This window comes from Panthera uncia, chromosome F2 (assembly GCF_023721935.1).
Source record: "Panthera uncia isolate 11264 chromosome F2, Puncia_PCG_1.0, whole genome shotgun sequence".
NCBI lineage: Eukaryota > Metazoa > Chordata > Mammalia > Carnivora > Felidae > Panthera > Panthera uncia.
This window is the reverse complement of record NC_064812.1, coordinates 77,553,611-77,580,019: the sequence shown is the minus strand read 5'-3', so window position 1 is coordinate 77,580,019 and position 26,409 is coordinate 77,553,611. Positions and strand designations below refer to the sequence as shown.

Here is a 26,409-nt window from a genome sequence, read left to right as displayed (position 1 = left end):
AAAGGATGAAAATGGATCCACGCTGTGCAATGAACATCACCTCCTTGCCACCGCTGCCACCACCCCCCCCCCCACCAGCCCTAGCTACACTGTGGAATGACTAAGATTTTGCAAAAGACACTTCTGTTCTTGGCCAGCTTTAGTGATATCTGCATACAAACACCCAAAGCAGCAATTAAACGAATGCTCCCCAAGGCTTCCATCGCACTTAGAGCACATTGAGAGTTCCACCTCTGACCTACAGATCTTTCCCTGCTGGGAACCTGAGTGAAGTTCCAGTCTCTTTGCCTCGCAGATTCTCCCTTGAGCCACGCTGGCTCCCTTGCTGGTCTTTGAGCAAGCCAAGATGAGAACCTTGAGGCTTCCCTTCTCCATTGTCCCGGAATGATTTTTATCTTCTCTGTATTTACATGTCCTTCTTCCATAGTTTTGTTCAGGTCTTCATGTGACAACCTCTTCAGACTTTCCTGACATTACAATCTATGTTTTACTTTCATTGCTGTTTCTTCATTTGTTTCCCATTACTTTTCTTCAAACCACCTACCATTGATTGAATAAGTGAATAAATGAATGTTCTTATATGTTGTCTTCTCTATGAAACGTAAGCCTCACGCTGGCAGGAATGTTGTTTGGCTAACTGCTGCAACTGATGTCTAGAACTGTGCTTGGCAAAGAATGGGCACTGAATACATTCCTATTGGATTAAGCAGATAAAATCGTATATCTTTTCTGCTTTCATCTATACCTAGAACTTTGTCTTCCCTCAGTCTCATTTATTAAAAAAGCTCGGCCAAGTCACAGGTTTTCTTTATTTTTAAAGTAGGCTCCTAAAGGAAAATCGAGTAGATTCTACCTAGGCCTACTGAAAACGGAAGGAGAACCAAAGCAGATGTTACTGATAGGGGATCTGGGGGAAACAGAGGGCCAAGGAGGTTTCTGTATAAGACTCCATGGAAGGGGGGTCATCTCAGAGGGAAACAGCAGTGTGGTATCCCTGGGAGACTTAAATCCTGGGGGCTTGCTTTGCTAAAGACCTCTGTCTTCAAATTCAGCTCAAGGTTTTTTGAGCTCCATATTTTCAGATTTGGACAGTGAAAATGTTAGCGGTGGCCAGTGTTCTGGAAGGCATAGGAAGCCAAACACTTTCCTTCAACCCTGAGGGGAGGGGAAGAAACTCCCTGCTAGGTCCCTGGTTGAACCTGCTCCCAGCCCAGTGGGATGGGAATCCAGGAAAAAACTGAATCTGACTTGGACAAATGCACTACCTGTGACTTTCTTATCCCTTCCCTAGGGAGTAAAGCTCATACTTCCAACAAATGGGATGGTTTACCCATTTAATGTACCAGAAGTAAAAGTAATCTCAGCTCTACCAGAACTTCTGATCCCACATTCACAATTCAGAACAGCAAGTATACACTGAATAGGAATGATCCAGAAGCTGTCGGGACTATAATAAGTGCAACTCATAATCTTCATGGAAATAAAACCTACTCATCTGAAGAAATAAGTCCCATAGACCAGGTGGCTTAAACAACATGCCTGTAGTTCTGGAGGCTCAAAATCCAAGATCAAGGTGCTGGCAGAGTCTGTGTCTGGTAAGAGCCTATTCCCTGGTTCACGGATGGCCCACTTTCCACTGTGTCCTCACAGGCAAAAGGGGCAAGGGAGCTCACTTGAACCTCTTTTCTAAGGGCACTAATCCCATTTATGGGGCTCTGTCCTCTTACATGCAGAGGAGGGTATACAAGCATTGATTTTATAGCAGTCACATTCCGAGGTAATGGGGGTTAGGGCTTTAATATGTGAACTTTGGAGGGGCACATAATTCAGCCCCTAACAAGGAAAGATATTTTTTTTTTTTCTCTCCTGTAACAGAAGGGGAAAAAGATGGGGCAGGCACAGTGTGTCTAATTTATGGCTTCCAGAGTCTCAGTGAAACATGTATGGGGAGGAGATTTAAAAAAGAGAAAAAAGTTTGAAACCGTTGCCGAGGGGTGTAGAGGAGTATTATCTTACTAAAGAAACATGGTGGGAGTCCTGCGCCATGATAAGGGCCCATTTTGGTTTTGTGGTCATGAATTTAAAGTGAAACCATTCAGCTTGGTTTGTAATTTCCTCTAGCAACACACAGCTGCTCCGGAAGGCAGAAGAAAGCAGATGGGATTTTACCAAGCAAGTGTCACTCACCACTAGGAATGAACATAACATGCAATTAGGAGAGAGGTTTAAAATAACACAAACATTTAGATATAATCTATCACTCTCTTCACCAAATGTTAACTGCCACCAATTACGCCTCTGTATTTTTCTGGTTCACTCTGAGCTTGGAGACATGAACTTGCATTAAATCTTCTCTTAGAACCCAAGACTTCCTAAGGTCCGGGTCACACACCCAGGCTTCGGGATAGCTGAACCCGACAACCATGATCCTCTAGAGTCAAGAGGTTTTCACCAGCGAGTCCCAAGGGAGGACACAGGTTTGCCTGCAACAGAGCCCAAATTCCTGACTGATGGAAGACTAAAAATTCATTGACTTTCACGTTTATGCAAAACTAGGGAGCTGGGAAAGTTTACACCGTTGTGCATTCAGAGCCTGAAATGAACGTTTATTTATTCATCCAGCACATACATTGCTGGGTGCTTACAATGTGCAGGTGCTGTTCTTGTGCTGGAGGTCATGAACAAGAAAAATCTCTGCATGCGGAGTTTAATAGGGGAGGAGGAAAGGAACATGCAAGTAAGAAAAATGTTAATAACAGTTTTAGATGGGGCTAATTCTGGGAAGAAAAAGTAAAGCATAGGAAGGAGTTAGAGAGGGGGAGGGTTCAGATAAGGTGATCTGGTGAGCTCACCAGCGTGTGCATTTGGGCAACGTGTGCAGGAAGCTGGGAGGGGAGAGCTGCCTAAGTATTGCTCTTTGCAGTCATAGCCGCACTGCAGATTGAATGTTGATAAAGCTGTCGCAAGGGGATTGTACTTCCCGACACGCGGCGCCTCATATACAAACTTTGATCAGCCATTGCTTTATTGTACGTGCTGCAGCAATGTAAAACGATCCCAGTATGAAATTATCAGGGAATATACAACCGTTGTTTCCACTGTGTCGGTTGGTTCCTCTATTATTTAAAATTCTAGGGGTGCCTGGGTGGCCCAGTCGGTTCCCCATCCGACTTCTGCTCAGGTCATGATCTCACAGTTGGTTCGTGGGTTTGAGCCCCGTGTTGGGCTCTGTGCTGACAGCTCAGAGCCTGGAGCCTGCTTTGGGTTCTGTGTCTCCCTCTCTCTCTGCCCCTTTCCCACTCAGCCTCTGTCTCTCTCTTAAAAATAAATACACATTAAAAAAAATAAAATTCCAGTGAGTGTTTAGTGCTCCTAAAAAATAGAAACCTTGAAGACACACAGACTCTCAATTTTCATGGACAACTTATAGACACCAGAATGGTTCTCCCTACATCATCCCAGCTGCTGAGCGGGCTTTAGTATGCAGCCGATGCTTACTATAACAAGGAAGATATTTCCATATCACAGAAGTATCACATGAGCTTTTTCTGAGTATGAATTCACCTCTGCCAAGGTACTATGACATGAAAGTTAAACAACTTTGGCATTAATCAGGTGAAGGCATTTAGAAATGTAAGTAAGGTCACATTTCATAAGGGAGCCTCCCATACATATAGCATATATGTAGATATGTATATTCTTACCCAGGGGTTCTACACTCCCACCTGTCTCAAGAAATTTAGAAATACACAAGAGGGTAGTTTTCATTAAGATAAGTAAGTTCCAAGTATGCTGCTTCATTTAGGTGATGCCTTTTATAGGGTCGTATTTTGCATCTGGTTATTCGCCACATGGTTGAAAATACGCCGTTGATTCGATTTCTGCCATGAACAGCGTCCACTAGAAATGGTCGGTCTGGCAATATCGAAGAATCACAGTGGATCCTCAGTCTCCTCTTCTCCCAAGTAAATAACTGGGAAGTAGACCAATTGCTCAGTCAGAGGTGACTTAGGGAGGCTACAAGGTAATATCATGCAAACAGTTGGTCTTTCAATCACTGCTTCAGTATGTTTTTCTCCACGGAAGGTCCTAAGAATTACGTGTTTCGCTTTCCCACGCCTGGTCAACAGCTGAAACATGTGACAACTCTTTAGCCCATTAGCTATTATTTAGCAAAGGTGAATGGAGCTCACTTTATCTCTACAGGGGTTTAAGGACAGAGTCACTGAGGACAGTGAAGCTGGCACTGTAGTTCTGCTATGCCAAGCTCCCTAAGTTACTGAACAGAGAACAATGGGACTACAGCAACATGTTAGACGCCTTTGCTTTTTGGTTTTTATAACAAGTTTATTGTGACATAATTCACGTATCACGGAGTTCCCCCTTTTGAAGTGTGCGATTCAGTATTTTTTAGTATATTCGCGCAGTTTATTCATAGTATATTCTAATTTTACATATTTTATAACCACAAAACGATACCACATGCCCATGATTTCCTCTCAGCTTCTGGCAACTCTTCTGTCTCTATGAAATTACCTATTCATTATTATTTTACTTTCTTATCTGCAGTTATAGGTCTTCCCGAATAGTCTATCCTTTTATCATTACAAAACATCCTGTATCTCTAGTAACAGTTTTTGCCTTAAGTCCATTTTCTGTGGTATTACTATAGCCACCCAATATTTCTTTCTTTTTTTTTTAAATTTTTTTTAACGTTTATTTTTTTTTGAGACAGAGAGAGACAGAGCATGAACAGGGGAGGGTCAGAGAGAGGGAGACACAGAATCGGAAACAGGCTCCAGGCTCTGAGTGGTCAGCACAGAGCCCGACGCGGGGCTCGAACTCATGGACCGTGAGATCATGACCTGAGCCAAAGTCGGCCGCCCAACCGACGGAGCCACCCAACATTTCTTTTGATTACTGTTCTCACACTATATTTTTCCTAAACTTTACTTTCAACCAGTTTGTCTCTTTGAAACTAAATTGTGTGTTTTGCAAACAGCTTATAGCTGAATAATGCTTTTTAAATCTATTTTGCCAATCTTTGCCTTTTAATTGGAGTGGTGAATCAATTTTCAGTTAACATAATTACTGAAAGGTAAGATTTCTTTTTGCCATTTTCTGTATGTTTTCTTTATGTGTCACATCTCTTTCCCCTTATTCGTCCACTAGTACCTTCTTTTAGAGTAAGCAGGTATTTCCTGTTGTACCATTTTAAATCACTTATTTCTCTTACTGCGTTTTTAGAAGTTATTTTCTTAGTGGTTGCCCTAGAAATTACAATTAGTGTCCTCAATTTAAAAATATTACTTTCAATACTATGTGAAAACTTTGCCCCGGTATAGCACTCTTTTCTCTCCCCTCCTCTGTGTAATCATCGACATTGAAATTATAAATATATGCATTATAAGCCCATTAATACATTTGAAAATTATTGCTTTATGGAAATATAAATGTTTTTAGTTTATTTATTTCGAGAGAGAGAGAGCGAGCGGGAGAGCGGTTATTTATTTTGAGGGACAGAGAGAGTGGGAGAGAGAGAATCCTAAGCAAGCTCCACGCTCAGCGCAGAACCTGATGTGGGGCCTGATGTCACGAAATGTGAGATCATGACCTGAGCTGAAATCAAGAGTAGGACACTTAACTGAACCCCGCCCCCCCGGGCTCCCCGTAAATATGTTTTAGGGCCGATAGAAGTAGGAAAGAATTGCATGCAAAAATACACGTACATTGCCCGTCACGTTCCCCTTTGTGGTCAGCACTCGTGCTCTTTCTTTATATGCATGGATTTGAGTTACTGGCTGATGTCTTTCATTTCAACCTGAAGGACTCCCTTTAGTATCTCTTGTAGTGCAGGAATTGCTAGAGATAAATTCGCTGTTTTTCTTTGCCTGGGAATATCTTAATTTCTCCTACACCTTGAAGAATCATCTTGCTGTACACAGAATTCTTGACGGTTTTCTTTCAGCACTGTGAATGTGTCATCCCACTGCTCTCTGGCTTCCATAGCTTCTGATCAGAAGTCAGCCATAAATCTTGTTGAGGATCCCTTGTACAGAATGAATCTCTTTTCACTTGCTGTTTCCAGGATTCTCTTTCTGTCTTTGTTTTTGACAGTTTGGCTCTGATGTTTTGAGGTGAAAATATCTTTGAGTCCATCCTATTTGGGGTTGGCAGAAATTCTTAAATAATTGATGTTTTTATGAATTTGGAAAGTTTTCAGCCTGTTTTTTCCTTCAAGTGTTCCTTTTGCCTCTTTCACTTCCCCTTCTCCTTCAGGAACTCCATTATGTATAAGTTACCATGTTTTCAGGTGTTCACAGATCTCTGAGGTGCTTTTCATTTTTCTTTAGTTTTTTTTTTTTTTTGTCTTCCTTAGACAGTTATCTTCAACTTTTCTGAGTCTTTCTTCTGCCATTGAGATCTGCTGTTAAGTCTAGTGTTGTGTTTTGTTTTGTTTTTTTTCATTTAAGTTACACTCTTCAACTCCAGAATTTCTATTTGGTCCTTTCTTTGCAATTTCTCTCTACTGGTAGTCTCCATTTGGTAGGGCAACACTGTCATGAACTGTTTCTTTCAAAATTGTATCCTTTAGTTCTTTGACATATCTATTGGGCTTGATTTAAAATCTTTTAGTAATGGGGTGCCTAGGTGGCTCAGTCAGTTAAGCGCCCAACTCTTGGTTTCAGCTCAGGTCATGATCTCACAGTTCATGAGTTCAAGCCCTGCATTGGGATCTGCCACTGGCAGAATGGAGGCTGCTTGGGATTCTCCCTACCTGTCTCTTTCTGCCCCTCCCCCCATTCTGAAAATAAATAAACTAAAAAAAGGGTTTTGTTTTTTAAATTTTTTTAATGTTTATTTATGTTTGAGAGAGAGAGAGAGAGAGAGTCAGAGAGCAAGCAGGGGAAGAGCAGAGAAAGAGGGAGACACAGAATCTGAAGCAGGCCCCAGGCTCTGAGCTGTCAGTACAGAGCCTGACGTGGGGCTTGAATTCATGAACTGTGAGTCATGAGTCAACTAAGTCAACTAAGCAGAAGTCAACTAAGCCACCCACGCACCCCTAGAAAAAAAAGTTTTAATTATAAGTCCAACATCAGAGTTCCCTTAGGGATAGTTTCTGTTGACTGCATTTTATTTCCCTATGCAAAGGTCAGATTTTAACTATAAAGGCTTAGATTTAAAATTTAAATTATAGAACTTGTAATAAATTAGAGTATTGGTTTCATACTTCTGCCTATACATTAGAATCACCTAAAAAACTGTAAAAAATAATGATATATAATGATATTTAGGCTGTACCTCAAACAAATTGAATTGTAATCTCTGTATAGGGGGCCCCAAGTATCTGCATTAATATCTACATTTCTCAGCTTATACTTATGCTCATTAGGTGTTGAGAACCCTATAGCTTTAAATCTGGCACTAATCGATTTGACCAAATTTTGTGAGTACTCAAAGGAAGAGGGTCATTTTCCAGAAGAAGCAAAAACGTAGAATGGCTTATGTGGAAACTCTGTAATTTGAGTTCGAGTGAAAGGTTTCAGAGATCCTGAAGTTAGGAAAACATTTGGGGCCAACATATATAACTAACATTTACTGAGCTCTTGCTATATCATTGGCACTGTGTCAGATACTTTATGGAGATGATTTCATTTTAGTCCTCTCAACATCCTCTTAAGATAATTGCTACTTTTATACACCCCATTATGTAGATGAAGAAAGTGGGGCTGAGTGGTCAGATAACCAGCTAAGGAACCAATTGGTAAGCAGATGACTAAGAGGGAAACCTGGGTCCAGCTCTGCCCCAAACCGATGATTTTACTCACCAAACTCCCCTGTTTGTGTAACTACCTATGATGTAGAGCTAGCGCGCACAGCCAAAATCCCTAGGTCTCTTCACCGCCATTGTGGTTGAGAATAACTCTCCATTGGAATGGGTTTTCACTTTTATAATGGGTGTCAGGAGGAAAATAGTCTTTTCTTTAGGTCATTTTACTTTAAAAACCTATTCTACAGATATGTGAATAGTAGCTTGGTGTTGTGGAAGAATATTTGATGTGGGATAACTTTCTTTATCTTTCAGGCTTAAAATGAACTGTCAATGGCATGGTCTGTAGGATCGTTTCCCAGGGAAAGACTCCATGATTCGGTGAGCACTCTGTTGATTTATTTGTCTGTTGGTCTATCTAGAATTTTCAGAATCATCTATGATAAAAGAATGATGATTTGCCATCAGAAGCAGCTAAGCCTCAGAAGTATTTTGAGCAATAAATGAAATGAACGTAAGGACACTTTGAAAACTGAAAAGCACATACAAATGCATAGTTTTACTATGTTTCAAAACTATTCTGAGAACCACATATATACATATGTTTATCTGTAGAGAACTGGTTAATTATTATATATTATTATATAGCAAACATCTTTGGAAAGATTCCAAATGTAAAGCTTCCATTGACCTCAGGATGTGTTACCCTATTGGCATCATTATGTGACACATGGAGTATTGCCAACCAGAGAAACTTGCCTAAAGTTCAGTGTCCACAGTTTTTATTGGGATTTAGACAAATGGGCATGATTGATTGATTGATTGATTGCCCAACGGTTGAATTCAATCTCTAATCCTGACCACTTTCCCAGAGGCTGGGCTGATACCAAGTGGTCCAATGCATCCACCATTCATCACCATTTTAGCATAAACTGTCAGTGTTGTTTGAGGGGTCCACCATGAATGACAAAAGACTCCTATTGCTCTAGAAACTCCAGCAACATATCGCTTCTCGGCCTTTTGGCTAAGATCAAGTGTAGAAATTCCAGCAACATAGAGGTTATCTCCCAGGGGCTGGGGGCAAAGATCAGACCTCTCTTTAGGCAGGATAAATGCTTTACTATATAACCATTGCAACCAAAATTTGAATTGTGTTGAACTGGTATTATTTAACTAGGTCATGGTAACTGAAATTCATGCATATTGGAATCATGCAAAGCAAAAGCTGCATATATATATGTAATACATATTTATACACACACACATATATATACACACACATATACATACATATATTTCACATGCATAAATTGCTCATAAAAATAAATAACTTATTTTCTTATTTAGAAAAGTGATTTGTCCGAATGTATCAAAAAAGCCTTAAAAAAGCATAATGATCTCATACTGTGACTCATAACATCAAATATATTTAAAAATTTATGTCAAAAATTAAAAATAAGCTAAATTTAGAAATGTTTATGTTTGAAGAAATTTAATTCAGCTATTTTAATCAAATGGAGAAATGTTTCTGTCTAGTGTTCACTAAAAAGTATATGGAATTATATATGTATCATAATCAAAACTGTATTTTAGAAAGCATACTAAAATTTTAATAGTAGTTACCTTTAATCTGTAGAAAGAAAAAACTAATTGCTAATTTAGTTTTGTTTTTCTGTATATTTCAATTTTCTACAAGTGAGCATTTATTAAAAAATTAAAATTTAAAACTTAAGATGTAAACATGAACATCCATGAAAGTTTTTGAATAGTTGTAGGTTTGATACGCTTCTTATGGGGGGTGCCCTTGTAGTTACCTTGGGCTTTCACAACAAAATACCAACTGGCTGGGTAGCTTCAACAACAAAAATTTATTTTCTCACAATTTTAGAAGTCTAATATGAATGTTCTGGCCAACTTGGTTTTTGGTGAGGATTTTCCACCTGGTGTTCAGATGGCTGCCTTCATGTCCTCACACGGCCTTCTCTTGGTGCTTGCATGCAGAGAGAGAGAGAGAGAGAGCGAGAGAGGGAGAGAGCATGTCAAGCTTTCTGGTATCTCTTCTTACAAAAACACTAATCCTATCAGATCTGGGCCCCTGCCCTTATGACCTCATTTATCCTTCATTACTTTCTTAGAGGTTCCATCTATAAATACAACCATACTTGGGGTTAGGGATTCACTATATACATTGTGATAAAAATGTATATACACACATTTAGTGTAACAGGCACCAACTGAACACTGGAAAATGATTTTAAAAATAAGATATTTAAGTAACAGGTTTCATGAAAGAATTTTGGGGGCATATAACCTTCCTGAAGTTATGTGCAAGATTGTCTTGACATTTGTTTTGGGGGTGGAAATAGTGCAGAACTTCTATCAGCTGTTCAAATGATTTGTGACCTCAAAAAGTTAAGAAACACTTAATTGGAGAAAATTCACTAAAAGGGACACAACAGATGAATCAAGAAAAAGTAATATTTTGATGATGAAAACAAGTCAAAAAGTGTTTTCTTAATACAGACCAAAGACAGTGTTGCAAGAAAATGGAACACACGGGCTTTGCAATGGGTGTGCCTGTGTTTAAAGTCCAGTTCTGTCATTTTCACTAGAATTGTGACTTGAATGAAGTTAGTCAACCTCTTGGCGTCTATCGCTGAGTCTATATGAGCCACCTCGTTGATATAATGTCCCCAGGAGGCAGGTAACAGTATCCTCACATAGAGGTAAGGAGCCTGAGGCTTACCCAGCAAGGCAACATAGAAACACACCGTAAGCATTTAGCACACAATCTAGCATGCAGAAGAAATCAGCAATTGCTTGCTTCCACTCTTATTGGACTATAATATTTATTTATTTATTTATTTATTTATTTATTTATTTATTTATTTATTTTGAGAGGGAGAGAGCATGAGCAGGTCAGAGGATGAGAGAAAGAGAGAAAGAGAATCTTTTTTTTTTTAATGTTTATTTATTTTTGAGACAGAGAGAGAGAGAGAGAGAGACAGAGCATAAGCAGGGGAGGGGCAGAGAGAGAGGGAGGCACAGAATCTGAAGCAGGCTCCGGGCTCTGAGCTGTCAGCACAGAGCCAGACGCGAAGCTTGAACTCACGAACTGTGAGATCGTGACCTGAGCTGCAGTCGGACGCTTAACCGACTTGAGCCCCCCAGGTGCCCCAAGAGAGGGAATCTTAAGCAGGCTGCACACTCAGTGCAGAGCCTGACTCGGGGCTTGATCCCACGACCCTAGGATCATGACCTGAGCCAAAATCGTGGGTCAGTCACTCAAGCAAATGAGCCATCCAGGCGCCCCTATAACATTTATATTTTTGTTACTGCACAGTCCTTCCTACCCTATCTTTCTGCTCCCCTCCACAAGTGAACATTTTTACCTCAATCCACAATTCTTGAAGGAGTAACTATGCCAAATGTGATGGACTAGATTTTCCCTCTGAGGAAATCTCTGGGATGCAGGTCAGGCTGAGGAGTCACAGAATAATGCATGTCCTTGGAGGGGGTTGATGTCAAGACAAAAAACCTAGGAATAGAATGTAGTAAGTAATTTATTGCTCAGAATGATCAATTTATGATTATTAAGGTGAGTACCAAATTATACCCATTTCAGAAAGACTTCTATATTATTCTTTGTCCCCGTCAGAAATGCCTTTGGAGAGTTATTGGTGTCAGACCATCCTTGGGGGCCCAGCACAGCTGAGAACAGACAGACACAAATCTCCTTGGGGCACATGACCATAAAAATGCCTTTTGTACTCTCCGTATCTGTCATGTTTGGTAACATTAGTAGACTTATACACTGGATTTACATACCAACAAGAAGTTGTACAAAATTCTTGGTCGAAATTTGGATCTCAAGAAAGGACGGTAGTTAATTACTTGAAGTAGTAGATAGACCTACTGCCACCTTGTGGCAAGGTTACAAATTTCAGGACTAAGGAAAATCAGGCAGTTTGTTAATTTTCAAAACCACGACAGATGTCATATTACTAAATCACATGGAGTCAAAAGAATTGTCTACTTTTGGGAGGGATAGCTGACATTTAAAAAATTAAGTGAAGAGTAACTTGTACCCATTATAAAATTATTACACAATATTCCTGGAGTGGATTTCAAAGTGCTGCCCAACAAACAGTCCTCAAAAGGAGTTGACAAACTTAACTCTTATAACACACATTTTCATGATGTGAAATTGTTGATAAATCTCTTCCTTGCCTCAATTGTCAGTTAGTTTTATTGCAAAATATACCCCTTCATCTCATCCTTTTTGTTCATTCTTTTCCCTTCATGATGACATTCAGGTGTAGTGGGAGAATGTATCACTTGGGGTTCTTAATCTACCAGAGTTTGTAACATGATCTATGTTTTTTGACCTAGCTGTTCAGTGAGGTTAAGTCATGTGTTTAGTTAGCACATGAGGCCAATGCCACAGTATGGAACTCAATTCGTTTCTATATGGGTCACTTAGCTTTGCATTATCTCATGGCCACAGTATGTGGCTTTAACCAACTCTGGTCAGCCATTATAAAAATATGCACCAAAGTTCATCAAGGTTTTTTTGATAGAAATCCACCAACACCACAGGAAAAAAAAACAGTGTCAGGCAACTATTCTCTTTTGTAAGTGATTAGTGTGGTCATCTAAATCTAAGGCAATAAACACTCTGCAACAATGTATTGACGGGCTATTTATTATTTATGACAGCCCAGGATGTACACACACTTTGCATATCAAGTTGCCAAGGTCCAGTAAGTGACAGACACAATGCCACTGACAGGAACTTGGAGGAAAAAGTTGTCTTTTGTTTGCATCTACCATTTTACAAGGACTTTAAAACGCCAATTATTTCCCAGTCTTTATTGTTATAGGAAAGACCCGCGTGCATGGGCGCACACCCACACATTTGTCAAAAGACACATTCTTGACAAAACTGAAGCAGGGAATCATAGGCTCATGTTATCTTTCTGCTAAGCCTGTCTGGTGTTGTAGATGGTCGCCTGACAGTCAAAGGTTCTCTTGAGGGGATCTAGGGAAAGAGTTAGTATCATTCATCTATGCGTAATAAAATTACGCAGTTAGAAAACCAGTTCTACATAATGGATGTTGGCCAATGATTGTTTAGCAGAAAACACTTTCACATTTGGGTTTTCCCAGTGTAAAAACCAAAAAGCAAGAAAATACTCCAGTGGCCTCTCTCCCTCAAAGTTTCAGCGTCCAACCTCGTAAATTTGAATTCTATTAATATTTAACACAGCTTTAAAGAGATTCTGAATTCTAGAGAGAACATGATGAAATTTTTTTTTTGTTATCTTAACGCAGACTTTTGATCTTCAAAGTGACTGCATTTATGGAAAATTATTTAAACCGATAATGGAACCAACTTTTAACACACTAACAGGCAATAAGCCTTTACTGACCATAATTCTAATAAATTTATAGGAAGTAAGAAAGTTTTTCAGAGCTCCCCAGTCAGAACATTCAATGATTCTCTTGGCAGGAGAGTCGCTAACAATGGAACACATCTTACAGAGGATCGTGCAAATAATGTTTCTTGATTAACTACATTCATTTAGGTACTGAACTGTGAAGTTGTAATAAAATTATCCTTACTTTTATGGACCTAACACATGTTCATATCCATATTTTAGAAGTCAAATGATTCTTCATCCACTTACTGCCTCTTAATCTCATTCTGGGCCCCACTCCTAGATACAATCATTTTTAGCCTGTTTAGTAACATCTAATTGTCTTACTTGTACATCCCATATTTTGTTGCCATTTTAAATTCTTCCTCGTTGCTCGTTATTTCTATTATTACTTAGTTAGTATTTATTATTTCCATTATGGATAAATGAAGGATTGGCTATGTTACCCCACTCCCCCCAACTTGCTCTGTCTTCCTTTCTATTATGTCATTGTACTTGACTTTGGGTTATGGAAATCTTTAGTGTTACTAGCACGTTTGGAGGAAAGCATTTGTTTTTGGCAGCTGTCCTTCCTAATCCTCCAGTGTGCTGTCTGGCTCTGTCCAACCTGAGACCTCTTTTCTAACATCCTTTGTACCCAGCACTCCAGGCACAAAGCACATTTTCTTCTTTCTAGGGCGCCCTGGAGCCTTGCACGCATTCTTTCCTGTCCTGGGAATGGCTTTACTCCCGTCCCTACATTGCAAACTCCTCATCCGTTTTAAGCCTCACCTTTTAAGAAGTCTTCTCCAACTGTCCCAAGCAGAGGCTGCCTTTGTGCTCCTGACAGCATCCCCGTATGTCTGGCGGAGCAATCATTGGATTAAATAAAATTCGAGGCAAAAACTGATCATTGAAGACTGTCTTCAAGCTTTTCATCTTCTTCTAAACCAGAATTGGAAGGGATAGTACCGAAAGACGAAGTGGCTAGGAATGGTAAGACGTTTTTCTCTGAGGAGACCAAGGGACATGTAAGAAATATTCGGAGGGTCTTGTACTCACCTAGAGTGAGAAACCTATGTAAAGTCCACGGAGCACACCGCTGGGACCCTATCAATTTGCTGTCCCCAGCCGTCACCATGGGATAAGCTGGGGACTTCCCAACTCCAGGACCACATGCAGTGTCCCCACAGCACTTACTTCCAGGAATCCCAGGGGAGACACAACATTATAACATACCCACTTTCCGGGTGGTGTTTTCCTGGAATCAACTCCCAAATCACATACCTTCCCTTGTTTCAGAGTTGGGTTCTGGAGAAACCTAAGCTAAGAGAGCACTTATCTTGAAATTTCTTCGGACTGCATGGATTGTGTCTGGCTGTCCCCACTCACTCCAGGACTGAACTGTGGGGTCCTTGATGTGACTAACTTTCCCACCAGGCTGGCAGGCCTTGTCTTTGATGGATCCAACTCTCAGATTTTTGTGAAGTGAATAAATGCATGAACGAATGAAAGATATCCCATAGGAACCACTTAGTAATAAAGGAGATTTTGCAAATGCTACAGTTTAGATTCCCTACTGCTTATCTACTTGAGCAAACATGCAGGCTTGTCTGAACTGGTCCATATTAGGTAGTGAAGGAAGCTCACTAAATATTTTAGTCACATTCACACTCCCCAAATGAGTCATTTTTTCCAAACCTACATAGCATATTATTGGCTCGAAAGATGTTTTCACTCTTTTAAAAAAAATAATGTTTCGGCAGAGGAACTTTTTATTTAGAGTTTAATGATCCCAGAGACTCATTAATTTTCTTTCTTGAAACACGGAAATAAAACATTTCCATCTAGTTCTAAATCATTTTTATGAAGCTAATTTTCTCCACCGCTGAATTTAGAGAAAACCTTCTTAATTCAGAATCAGACATTACATACTATGTGTTAAGTCTTAAGTATATAAGTATATATTTAAAGTAGCTTATTTTCTGCACCATAGAGCAATACAATATTGAAGTTGATATTTTAAAGAATCAAAATACAGAAACTGAAAGGAGTAAGCGTTAACTAGTTTTAGTTTGCCAGGAACCAGGTTTAAGACACTAAAAAAAAATATTCAGCCAAAGATAGTTGATACTCTTCATATCACATGCATAGTTTGAAAACATTACAATTTGAAAGCAGACTCTTAAGTACAAATGATTGTGTCCCCACCCAGCCCCTACTAAGAGACCCGAGCAAACACCAGCATAGTTTCTAACAGCTCAAGGCAGCATCCTCAAGGCAATCCCTCCATCCCCATTAGGTTCCCCTCCCTCGTGGAAAAGGTCCAGGCTGTCAAAAGAATTTACTGTTCCAACCAACACCTGAAGATAGGACCGCGCCCTCCCGGTCTTTGTGAGAGTCTAGGAAGCTGACTTTGGTAAGGATAAGCGTGAGTTAGCCAGCTCAAATGGCCTAGTCACACGGACCAACCCCCTTTCTGCTTTTAGGGATTCCTTTCCCTGTCTCCACTGAGCTCCCGCCCACCGCCCCCACTCCCTCCCGAGGTACTCACATTCCCTTTAAATTGTGCAGTCACCTTCCAGAGAATCTAAGTTGAATGCTGTTCATGCTGGGCTCTTTTCCATATTGCAGTAGTTATTACTGATTAAAATCGGTCCATAACGTTTTAACTAATGCCTGGCTTTGTTTATCTTTGACAAGGTCCGGTGCACAATGAGAGCACAGGTAAACAGCATGAGAGTGTCATTAAAGGTACTAAACATAAAATTTTTTTTCTCTTCCTTCTTCCACCTATTTCTGGGCTTGCTATTTTTTTGACACAATATTTTTCTAGTAAAGAAAATTCGAAAAACTTTTATTGAGGTATAATTGACGTGTAACAGTATATTAGTTTCAAGTGTATAACATAATGATGCAATATTTGTATATATTGTGAAATGATGACCCCGATAAGTTTAGTTAAGATCCGTCACCATACATACTTACAAAAGATTTTTTTTCTTGTGACAAGGACATTTAAGATATACTCTCTTACCAACTTTCATATATGCAATACAGTGTTATTAAGAATAGTCACCATGCCGGGGTGCCTGAGTGGCTCAGTTGGTTAAGCGTCAGACTCTTGAATTCAGCTCAGGTTATGATGTTGAGATTTGTAAGTTCGGGCCCCACATCAGGCTCCACGCTGTTTGTGCAGAGCCTGCTTGGGATTCTTTCTCTCTCTATCTCTCTCTCAAAAAAAAAAAATAATAATAGTCACCATGCTTTACATTTCTTCCCCATGACTAATATATGTTACTAATGAAACTTTGTAACTTTTGGCTCCCTTTACCTATTTCTCCCACCCCCACCTCTGGCAACCACCAATATGTTCTGTGTATCTATGAGCATGGTTTGTTGTTGTTGTTTAGATTCCACATATGAGATCATACAGTATTTCTTTCCCTGTCTGACTTCTTGCACTTAGCATAATGCCCTCAAGGTCCGTCAGTAGGGTTACAAATGACAAGATTTCATTCTTTTTTATGGCTGAATAATATTGTAGTGTGTGCATGCGTGTGTGACATCGTCTTTATCCATTCATCCTTTGGTGAGCATTTAGGTTGTTTCCAACTGAAACAACTACTGAAAATAATGCTACAATGAACATAGGGCCACATATATATTTCAAATTAATGTTTTCATTTTCTTTGGATGAATAACCAGAAGTGGAATTGCTGGATGATGTGGTAGTTCTATTTTTAATTTTTTGAGGAACCTCCACACCGTTTTCTATAGTCGCTGCACCCAATTTACATTCCCAGTAATGGTATACAAGAATTCCCTTTTCTCCACATTCTCACCAACACTTGTTATTTCTTCTTTTTTTCATCATAACCATTCTAAGAAGTGTGTGGTGATATCTCATTGAGGTTTTGATTTGCATCAAATCAATGATTTCTCATCAAATCTGATGAGAAACATCAAAACATCAAAAATGATGTTGAGCATTTTTTCATGTACTTGTTGGCCATCTGCCAACATGTCTATTCAGATCATCTGCCTGTTTTTTAATTGGATTTTTTTGCTATTGAGTTGTGTAAGTTCTTTACATATTTGGGAAATTAAGGATCAGATATATGATTTGCAAATACTTTCCTCCATTCAAAAGGTTGACCTTCTATATTGTTGATTGTTTCCTTTGCTGGAAACTTTATTTTGATGTAGTCCCACTTTATTTTTGCTTTTGTTGCTTTTGTGTTTGAAGTCAAATCCAAAAACTCATTACCAAGATCAGTGTCAAGAAGATTACATCCTATGTTTTCTTCCAGAAGTTTTATGGTTTCAGGTCTTATATGCAAGTCTTTAATTCACTTTGAGTTAATTTTTTGTGTGTGGTGTAAGATACTGATCTGATTTTTACTCTTCTTTTTTTTTAACATTCATTTATTTTTGAGACAGAGAGAGAGAGAGCATGAGCAGGGGAGGGGCAGAGAAAGAGGGAGACACAGAATCTGAAACAGGCTCCAGGCTCTGAGCGGTCAGCACAGAGCCCGACGTGGGGCTCGAACCCACAGACCACGAGATCATGACCTGAGCTGAAGTTGGACGCTTAACCGACTGAGCCACCCAGGCACCCCTGATTTTTATTCTTTTGAATGTGGCTGTCCACTGTTCTCAACATCATTATTGAAAAGTCTGTCTCTTCTCCATTGTATATTCTTTCTTTTGTATATTTCTTTTGTCATAAGTTAATTGACCCATGCCTGTGTGAGTTTATTTCTGACTGCTTTATTCTGTTCAATTGATCTATATATCTATTTTTGTACCAATACCATACTGTTTTGATTACTATAGACTTGCAGTATAGTTTGAAATCAGACAGTTTAATATCTCCAGCTTTGTTTTTCTTTTTCAGGTTTGCTTTGGCTATTCAAGATCTTTTGGTTCCACACAAATTTTAGGGATGTTTGTTCTATGTCTATGAACAATGCCATTGGCATTTTGGTAGGAATTGCATTGAATCTGTAAAATGCTTTGGGCATATGGACATTTAAAAAATATGAATTCTTCCAGTCCATGAGCATGAATATCTGTGCATCTATTTATGTCTTCTTTAATTTCTTTCAGCAGTGTCTTACAGTTGTCAGGGTATAGGTCTTTCACTTTTGTTAAATATATTTCTAAGTATTTTATTCTTTTTCATGCAATTATAAATGAAAGTTTTCTTAATTTCTCTTTCTGATAGCTTGTTATCAGTGTATAGAAATGCAACAGATTTCTGTATATTGACTTTTTATCCTGTGATGTTTTATCCTTATTTATCTATTAGTTTTAACAGTTTCTTGCAATAATGCCAATAGCATTTGGTAATTTGTCCATTATGACCTTTATCTCAAATAACATTGTGAAGATCTGTGCATTTATAAACAATAATAAGAAAAAGAAAGTGTTGTTTTATCCATCACGATTTTTTACTTCTCCCTCTATGAAACTCCTGCATATAGTAGGTATTCAATTAAATGTTGACTAAATAATAGGTGAATTTCAAAAAGACAAGAAATATTATTTAATGTAAATATAAATTACAATGTTAGAGTCCTTTGGTTCCAAATAATATTAATATTTAGTTTTCCATTCAGCAAACAATTTTCAGATTCTATGTCGGCACTCTATAAAGCAATGAAAGACAAACAAAAATCCCTTTCTCATGGAATTTACATTGTGGTGGTTACAATAGGTAATTACAATAGAAGGTCAGCTAGTGCTAAAACGAAAAGTGACAGTAGTCAGAGGATTCAGGGTGATGTGTGTTAGTTTATATAGGGCTGTGGAGGGGCCTCTGATCATAGGTATGAAGAAGAGAGGAGAATGTGTGCTGTCATCTTGGTGTAGTCACATGCCAAGCCAGTACACGATGGCTGTACTTTAAGCAGAGCTGGAATCCTAGCCTGAACCTTTCAGAAGAAACAGAATATTTGTGTAGTCTCAATGCATCTCTGTCAAAATATTTATCTTTACTGTGGTTACTTTTAACATTTGTCCGTGCATTCATTGATAGTTCTTTCTCCAGGGGAAGTGGGCTGGATGTAGTGACTGGCTTTTAATAGAATGTGGAAAAGGAAACATTGTACCTTTCCAGTGGAGAAACTTGGCATTTTTCCCTCAGAACTTTGAAGATAATGTTCATTATTTAAAGCAATCTAATTACCAATTGCTAGTAGCAATCTAATTGCCAGATGCCATCTGATCCTTGTTCCCCCATCTTCCATCATAATGGTAGCTATTAGGTATTTTATTTGTCTTTTGGGTTCTTTTATTTCATCAGGATGCATATAGGTCATGGTCTTTGAATGCTTTCCCATTTCGTATTGGACTAGGCACGTAAACTCAAGGTCTGATACCTCTCTTTAGCTGGGAGAGATATTCTTCTTCTTTTTTTAATTTAATTTAATTTTTTTGAGGGAGGGAGTGAGTGAGGGGAGGGGCAAAAGAAGAAGGAGAGGAGAGAGAGAATCTTAAGCAGGCTCCACACCCAGCACGGGGTCTGGTGCCAGGGCTCGATCTCACCACTGCAAGATCCTGACCTAGCCGAAGTTGGAAGTTCAAGCAACTGAGCCATCCAGGCGCCCCTAATTAATTTTTTTTCTAAGTTACTTTCTGTCTTGAATCACTTTAGACTTTTAAGGATCAATTGTTCCATCTGGTGATTCTCTCCCTCCTCCTGCAAGTTGCTGGTGTGAGTTTTTCTGCAATTTTTAGGTCCATTTTCCCACTGGCTTTTCCCTTGAGTGAGAGAGCTGACTCCAGGCAGGTCAGTAAGGTGGGAGAGCTGTGTGGATGACAGGCTCATGTTTGTTAAGGTCATGGGCATGGCACAGTCAGGCAGGACAGGGAACCCAAAGGACCAGGTAAAGCCATCTTTACCTGGCTGGGTGGTTCCCATTCTGTATAGAGGCTTCTTTTTTCTTTCTTTCTCTTTTATGGTTGTTATGATGGTTCAATGCTTCCTTATTTCTCAGGTATTTACTCCCTACAAGGAACCATCCAAAGGGAGTTAGTTCACTCTCTTCATAGGACATGTTCCGGGGTTAAAGCTCTAGACTAGGCCAACTGCTGACGCCTCCTGTGGTGTGTGTGTGTGTGTGTGTGTGTGTGTGTGTGTGTGTGTTGAGGTGCTCTCAGCAGGTCTGCCGACCCATCCACTGTGATGGCCTCATTGTCCAGGAATTCCTCACATGTTCTCTTCCACTGCTGCCTATTTCTTGCTTTCTAACGATGTCATAGATTTTGCGATTCTGCCTTCCTTCCTTTTCCTTTTTCTCCCACCTTCCCTACCTCTCTCTCTCTACTTCTCTTCCTTCTTTCCTTCCTTCTTGTGTGTGTGTGTGTGTGTGTGTGTGTGTGTGTGTGTGTGTCTCCTATCATTTTGTTTTCAGTCCACTATCTCAATCCGGTCTTTCTTACTTTTGGATCCTCTATTTTTACACTCATTAGAGAGGCAGTGTAGTGTAATGGTTGTGAGAATGTGCTCTGACTCCAGTCAGCCTGGGTTGGAATATTAGCTCTTTCGTGTATTATCTGTGTGACCTTGAGCAAGTTGCTTTACTTTTCTGTGCTTCAGTTTCCTTATCTATAAACTGTAACCACTGTAATGATGACAAACAATCTCGCTTCTATGACATTGTTTGCAGGATTAAAAGTTAATATGTGTAAGTCACTTAGAACATTGCCCAGAACATATTCCTTGTGTGTATGTAGTGTGTTCTTAAAATTCAATGAGTTCTCTCTTTAGTGTTGTGATTAAATTTTTTTTTTTTTTGGTTTTATGGATTGCACAATTCATTTTATTTACTTATTTCAAAGGTGGGAATATTTGTATGAAGATAGCTAGTTGTATAATGTGTTAATAACAACTAAAAACAACTCAAATATTTAGTAATTATAGAATGAATAAGTAAACCACAGAATTTTATTGTAAGTTAAAAGGCAAGCATATGGAAAAAGCAGATTCATAAAATTTTTTGCATGGAAAAAGAAAAAAGAAAAATGCCTAAAAAATATTTATACACTGATTTTATATTTAACTTTTGAGTGTTTAAAAATTAGTCAGAAAAGATTATATTTTACTTTTTTTGTTTGTTTTAACTTTGTTGCTTGTTATTTTAAAGCAGAAGACATAGAAAGGAAAAATTAAAATTCCTTTTAACAACCAGGTCAGTTTTAAGATGCCTCCGGGCTGTTCCAGTCCCAGAGACAGACAATGCAGGCTGTCTGAAAGCAAAGCCTCAAACTCGGTAATTGCCACTGGGACCCACCCTAGTCTAAGAAAACAATTCTGAGGCACTCTATTTTGCTTACATGAAATAGCCTTTTGTGTCTCAACCTGAAGACAGCCCAGCCCACCTATCTTGCAACATTAGAGGTACAGTCAGAATTTCTAGCAAGAGTTTTCCGATGAAAGACAAAGCTTCATTGAAGATTATGTTATAGGAATCCAAAGAAGTCTGGAGACGATGGTTCATAGTAAACAGTAAGCACTATAATGTTAAATTCAAGTAAAAATTAGGAGATTGTTGGTGAAAAATATTTTAGGTTTTCTCTTAGGGGCAGGTACTAGGATACGACGGATGAAATATTTGAGAGGTGGTTTCTTTCTTTCTTGTATGGTTTAGGTTCAGAAAATCAAATATTTTAAAGAATGTGGGCCAACCACAGAAAGCTGGGGGGTGAGGTCAACATGTATGATTTCAATAAAATGCACTGTTTTGTTACATTTTGAAAATTTTATAATTTTAACATCTAATAATTACCTGCATTAAAATATTTTCAAAGTGCGATCAAATCCACGGCTGGCATTGAGTACATTTATATACTCAAGGTACTGTGACCTTTTAACTTAATTTGTAAACTAATTCACCAATCATAAAAATAGTGTGAAGCTTATCATTCATTAACATGTTGCTGACTTTTTTTGTGTCATAAGCAGGCAAGCAAGATGTTTAGTTTTTTTTAAACAAATTGAATTTTGTACAATAATACTGATAAGCCCTGATTTGTATACTTTTAAAAATTATACTTGGAAAGATATACTACATTCTTTGAGAACATCCCTCTGATATTTTCTTTCAGTTAACAAATTAAAAGAAAAAAATGGAATGTGACAGCGGAGAAATATGAAAGGGTCTATTTACTAAAAACTAGTTTACAGATTGAGTTAAAAATAATGAGCTGAGGAGACTTCTGGCAGACACGTAGGACTTGTTTACATTTTGATTGCAGCTTAATAATTTGCTGATTGCATTATAATCACAGCAATATTGCATTTTAATCACAGGCATACATTCGGTTAACTAAATTACTGCCTTTAAATCACAATTTGATTTTTGCTAATACATAACCAGTTCTTTTTCTGTCCCTGCTCCAATAAGGATCATAATCAGTAAGCATGGTTTTGAATCCATTCTTTTTGGTAAACTCCCTAGCCACATTCTGCTTCTTGCCTACTAACGACATTATCTTTCACACAAATGTGGAATAATGAGTAATGCTTTGTAGAATAATGTATAATAAATTGGAAGCAAGCCTCATCTAGCATAAACCTGCAATATTCCTTGTGTGACTGAAAGCCACAATTACTGAAGCAGAGAATTGCTCTGCTTTTCCCAAACTGGGTGCCTGTCCTTCCTGGTGCTGAGGCTGCCTGGCTTTGTGTGGGCCAGCGGCTGAGATGAGTCACTACAGAATGGGACACGGGACGTGTCACCAGACGCTTTAGGATCTGCACATGCTGTGGAAAGTTTTTAGTGTGCCCCTCTCTACATCAGTCAAGCGTTTACTCAGTTTCAGAAGAAAATATTGTAAGAACGCAAAAATGAGTCACGATCTATTGCCCAGATTATCTCTGTGCCATTTTAAAAATAAAATGGAAACAATCCACTTGTGGCAGAAAATTCAAATAATACAGCTTGGTTTGCAGTGAAAATAAATCCTTTCTCTTAGAAAGAGCATGGCTTTCTACAAAGCCACGGCGTCTGGAGATCCGTCCAGGAAGAGGACCTGGGGAGGGAGGCCCAGACGCCTCTGGGACGTTAGGGGATGAGGAGGCAGTGGGTTCAAGCCATCTGACTGTCCAGAGCCCCAGGCCAGGTTGCAGAGGGCCTGGTGAGCATGGGAGACCCCAGGGAGCAGAGCCGAGACTGAGAGGGTCCTGAATTGGGGTGTCGGCTGGCATGTGTGTGTCTGGGGTCACTGGGGGGACAGGTGGCCCAATTGGCTGAGAGTCATCCAGACGGAGCAAACTAGCCAGAATTCCACAGCGAGGACCAAGGACAGAATAACACCGAAAACAAGGCAGACGAAAGGCCCCCAAGGAGCCCGTGAGGACAGGATGTGATGCGCTGGCCTGGTGCCCTATTTTGCCTAAGCTTCACAACAGTCCGGGAGCCAACCAGACAGACCTCGGAAGAAGACAGAAGGCAAGAATCCTTGAAAAGGGAAGAGTGATGGGATTGACTCAGAAGCAGTCATGTCGGCCGGCAAGGTTATTTCCACCATCAATGGAAATCGGTGTTTTAGAGCTAAGCTAACTTCTATAATCAAAGTGTTGTTTTGTTTCTGTACATCTGCACTGTGGTTTTCATGAATAAACCTGTTCCGCTTGAATTTTATCATTCAATTGTCACAGCTTTAGCAACACTATGATCTCATTTTTATACATAAGGGAACTAACACTTGGACTGATGACTTTACCGAGTTATATAGCTCGTGCACTGTGCACCCAGGATTTCTCATCTCCCCCAAGTCCAAAGTCGTTTTGTCCACAAGATCAGTCAGGGGACAGTCAGGAAACAGAAACCACACCAGTTATTTTAACAGAGAATTGACACAACGACTGCTAACTAGTATCAGTGAGATGAAAATTCAGAGGGGTGGACGCTGTTTTCACAGAGGCAGCCACATCAAGAAGCAGTTACCGCATCTTGGGCTGGGGGAACAAAGGGACGTGGGTGATATCGTGAGAACTTACGTACTAGCAGATGGGACCCTAAGAACTGAGGAGGCCTTGAGGAAGACAGGCTGCTTGACCATACCAGTGTCTCTGAGCTCATAGAAGGCGCCAGCGGGCTGGAACCACATCTCCAAAGACGAGGTGCCGACCGGTGCTGGGATCTCTGAAGGGACAAGATGAGCTTGGGTCTGTGAATGGACTGCTGCTGTTGGAACAAACCGCTACAAGCAGAGTCAGGGGACATTGCCTGCATGACGATGACAGGAGTGTGTCCCTTCTTCTTCCTTCAACCTTTGGTCACCCTCCTGTGCCCTGATTGGCAGACCCTAATGTGGAGCCAGTGGGCAAGATATAAATGTGGTCTGCAGAGTCCCAACAGATTTAAAACAATTTTTTTAAGTTTATTTATTTATTTCGAGAGAGAGAACGTGTGAGTGAGAAGGGGAGGGGCAGAGAGAAAGGAAGAGAGAGAATCCCAAACATGCTCCACACTGTCAGTACAGAGCCTGATGCAGGGCTCAAACTCACAAACCATGAGATCATGAGCCGGGATCAAGAGTCAGATGCTCAACCAACTGAGCCACCCAGGTGCCCCGCCCCCCCCCCCCCCCAACAGAGTTTAGAAGAATGGGCTTGAAGCTGAGAAAGTACATTTACTCATTGATACAATTTATATGCACCTTGCATATATTTTTGAACTTGCTTACAACATCCGAAACAACTCCATACATCTTCCTAATGAGCCACAGTTATCTTTTTGTACCAAGAGTTTTTCACTTTTTCCCCAGAGCAGGGACCCACAAAGTCCCAACAGTGATACTATGCATTTCCAGCTGCTGTTAATTATTCTTTCAATTCCATCACAGATCTATCTGAATACTCTGTTACCAAAACACAAAATTGGCAAGCTAACCATCACCAGCAGGCCTTGTATCAAATTAAGGGAAAGGAGAGGAGGTAAGAAATTAGTTAATATGTACACACAAGTAAGAAAGGCACCAGCTGCCACAGTCCTGTAACTTTCTTCTTCCACCAGTCAGTGTGTGTTTTTCCTTTACTGGAACTGAGCAGGTTAGGATGTTTTACCCAGTGGGATGACCCAAACCTTCATCGCCAAACTTTCTGAATTGTCAGTGGTTCTGCGTTGAGGTTGTTGCTTGAGTTTTCCTGCAATTTCTTCTTACTGGACATGGAAGTCCCAAGAGGCCCTGGGTGAAACCTGGTTTCCAGACTTTGCCCGCCCCGTGAAGGAGAATCCAGTGTCCCTGGTGTCCAGGGTCAAGTAGCCAGGACAGTAACTCCCTTCTCTGCCTGCTGGTTCGGTGGCATGAGGGTTCCAAATGGCCAAATGGTTGTCACAACTTCCAGTGCAGTGGAATTATTATCATTCTGGTGAAAGAATTCTGCTCGGAAGCAAGACCTCCAAACTAGCAGAGCTCGAGGTTTCAGGAATGGGCAATGGACATGTTATGAGTGAGCTAGTAAGTAACTAAGTGAGAAGAGCCATTGCCATTTTCACCCTTGATTCCTGAACCAGCTTGTTGGTTTTTCGTTTTTGTTTTTTAAATTTAATTTATTTTTTTAATTTACATCCAAGTTAGTTAGCATCTAGTGCCACAATGATTTCAGGAGTAGATGCCTTAATGCCCCTTCCCCACTTAGCCCATCCCCCCTCCCACAACCCCTCCGGTAACCCTCTGTTTGTTCTCCATATTTATGAGTCTCTTCTGTTTTGTCCCCCTCCCTGTTTTTATATTATTTTTGCTCCCCTTCCCTTAGGTTGATCTGTTTTGTGTCTTAAAGTCCTCATATGAGTGAAGTCATATGATATTTATCTTTCTCTGACTAATTTCACTTAGCATAATACCCTCCAGTTCCATCCACGTAGTTGCAAATGGCAAGATTTCATTCTTTTTGATTGTCGAGTAAGACTCCATTGTCTATACATACCACATCTTCTTTCTCCATTCATCCATCGATGGACATTTGGGCTCCTTCCATGCTTTGGCTATTGTTGTAGTGCTGCTATAAACATTTGGGGTGCATGTGCCCCTTTGAAACAGCACACTTGTATCCCTTGGATAGATACCTGGTAGTACAACTGCTGTGTCATAGGGGTAGGTAGTTCTATTTTTACTTTTTTGAGGAACCTCCATACTGTTTTCCAGAGTGGCTGCACCAGTTTGCATTCCCACCAGCAGTGCAAGAGAGAGCCTTTTTCTCCA

General features: G+C 39.8%; 2 long non-coding RNA genes across 2 annotated transcripts in view; one reads left to right on the top strand and one right to left on the bottom strand.

Annotated features, from left to right (window-relative positions):
- The window catches only part of LOC125924885 (uncharacterized), an 85,684-nt gene extending 76,905 nt beyond the window's left edge, over positions 1-8,779 (top strand). Inside the window, exon 3 of the long non-coding RNA XR_007458614.1 lies at positions 8,087-8,779. This is a non-coding gene — a long non-coding RNA (uncharacterized LOC125924885). The remainder of the gene's footprint in view (positions 1-8,086) is intronic.
- A 900-nt stretch (positions 8,780-9,679) lies between these two features.
- LOC125924889 (uncharacterized) lies at positions 9,680-14,121 on the bottom strand. Its single transcript, XR_007458616.1, has 3 exons — positions 13,984-14,121; positions 11,164-11,309; positions 9,680-9,761 (listed from the first exon to the last, which is right to left on the bottom strand). It is a non-coding gene; the product is annotated as an uncharacterized LOC125924889 (long non-coding RNA).
- Positions 14,122-26,409: the final 12,288 nt, after the last annotated feature.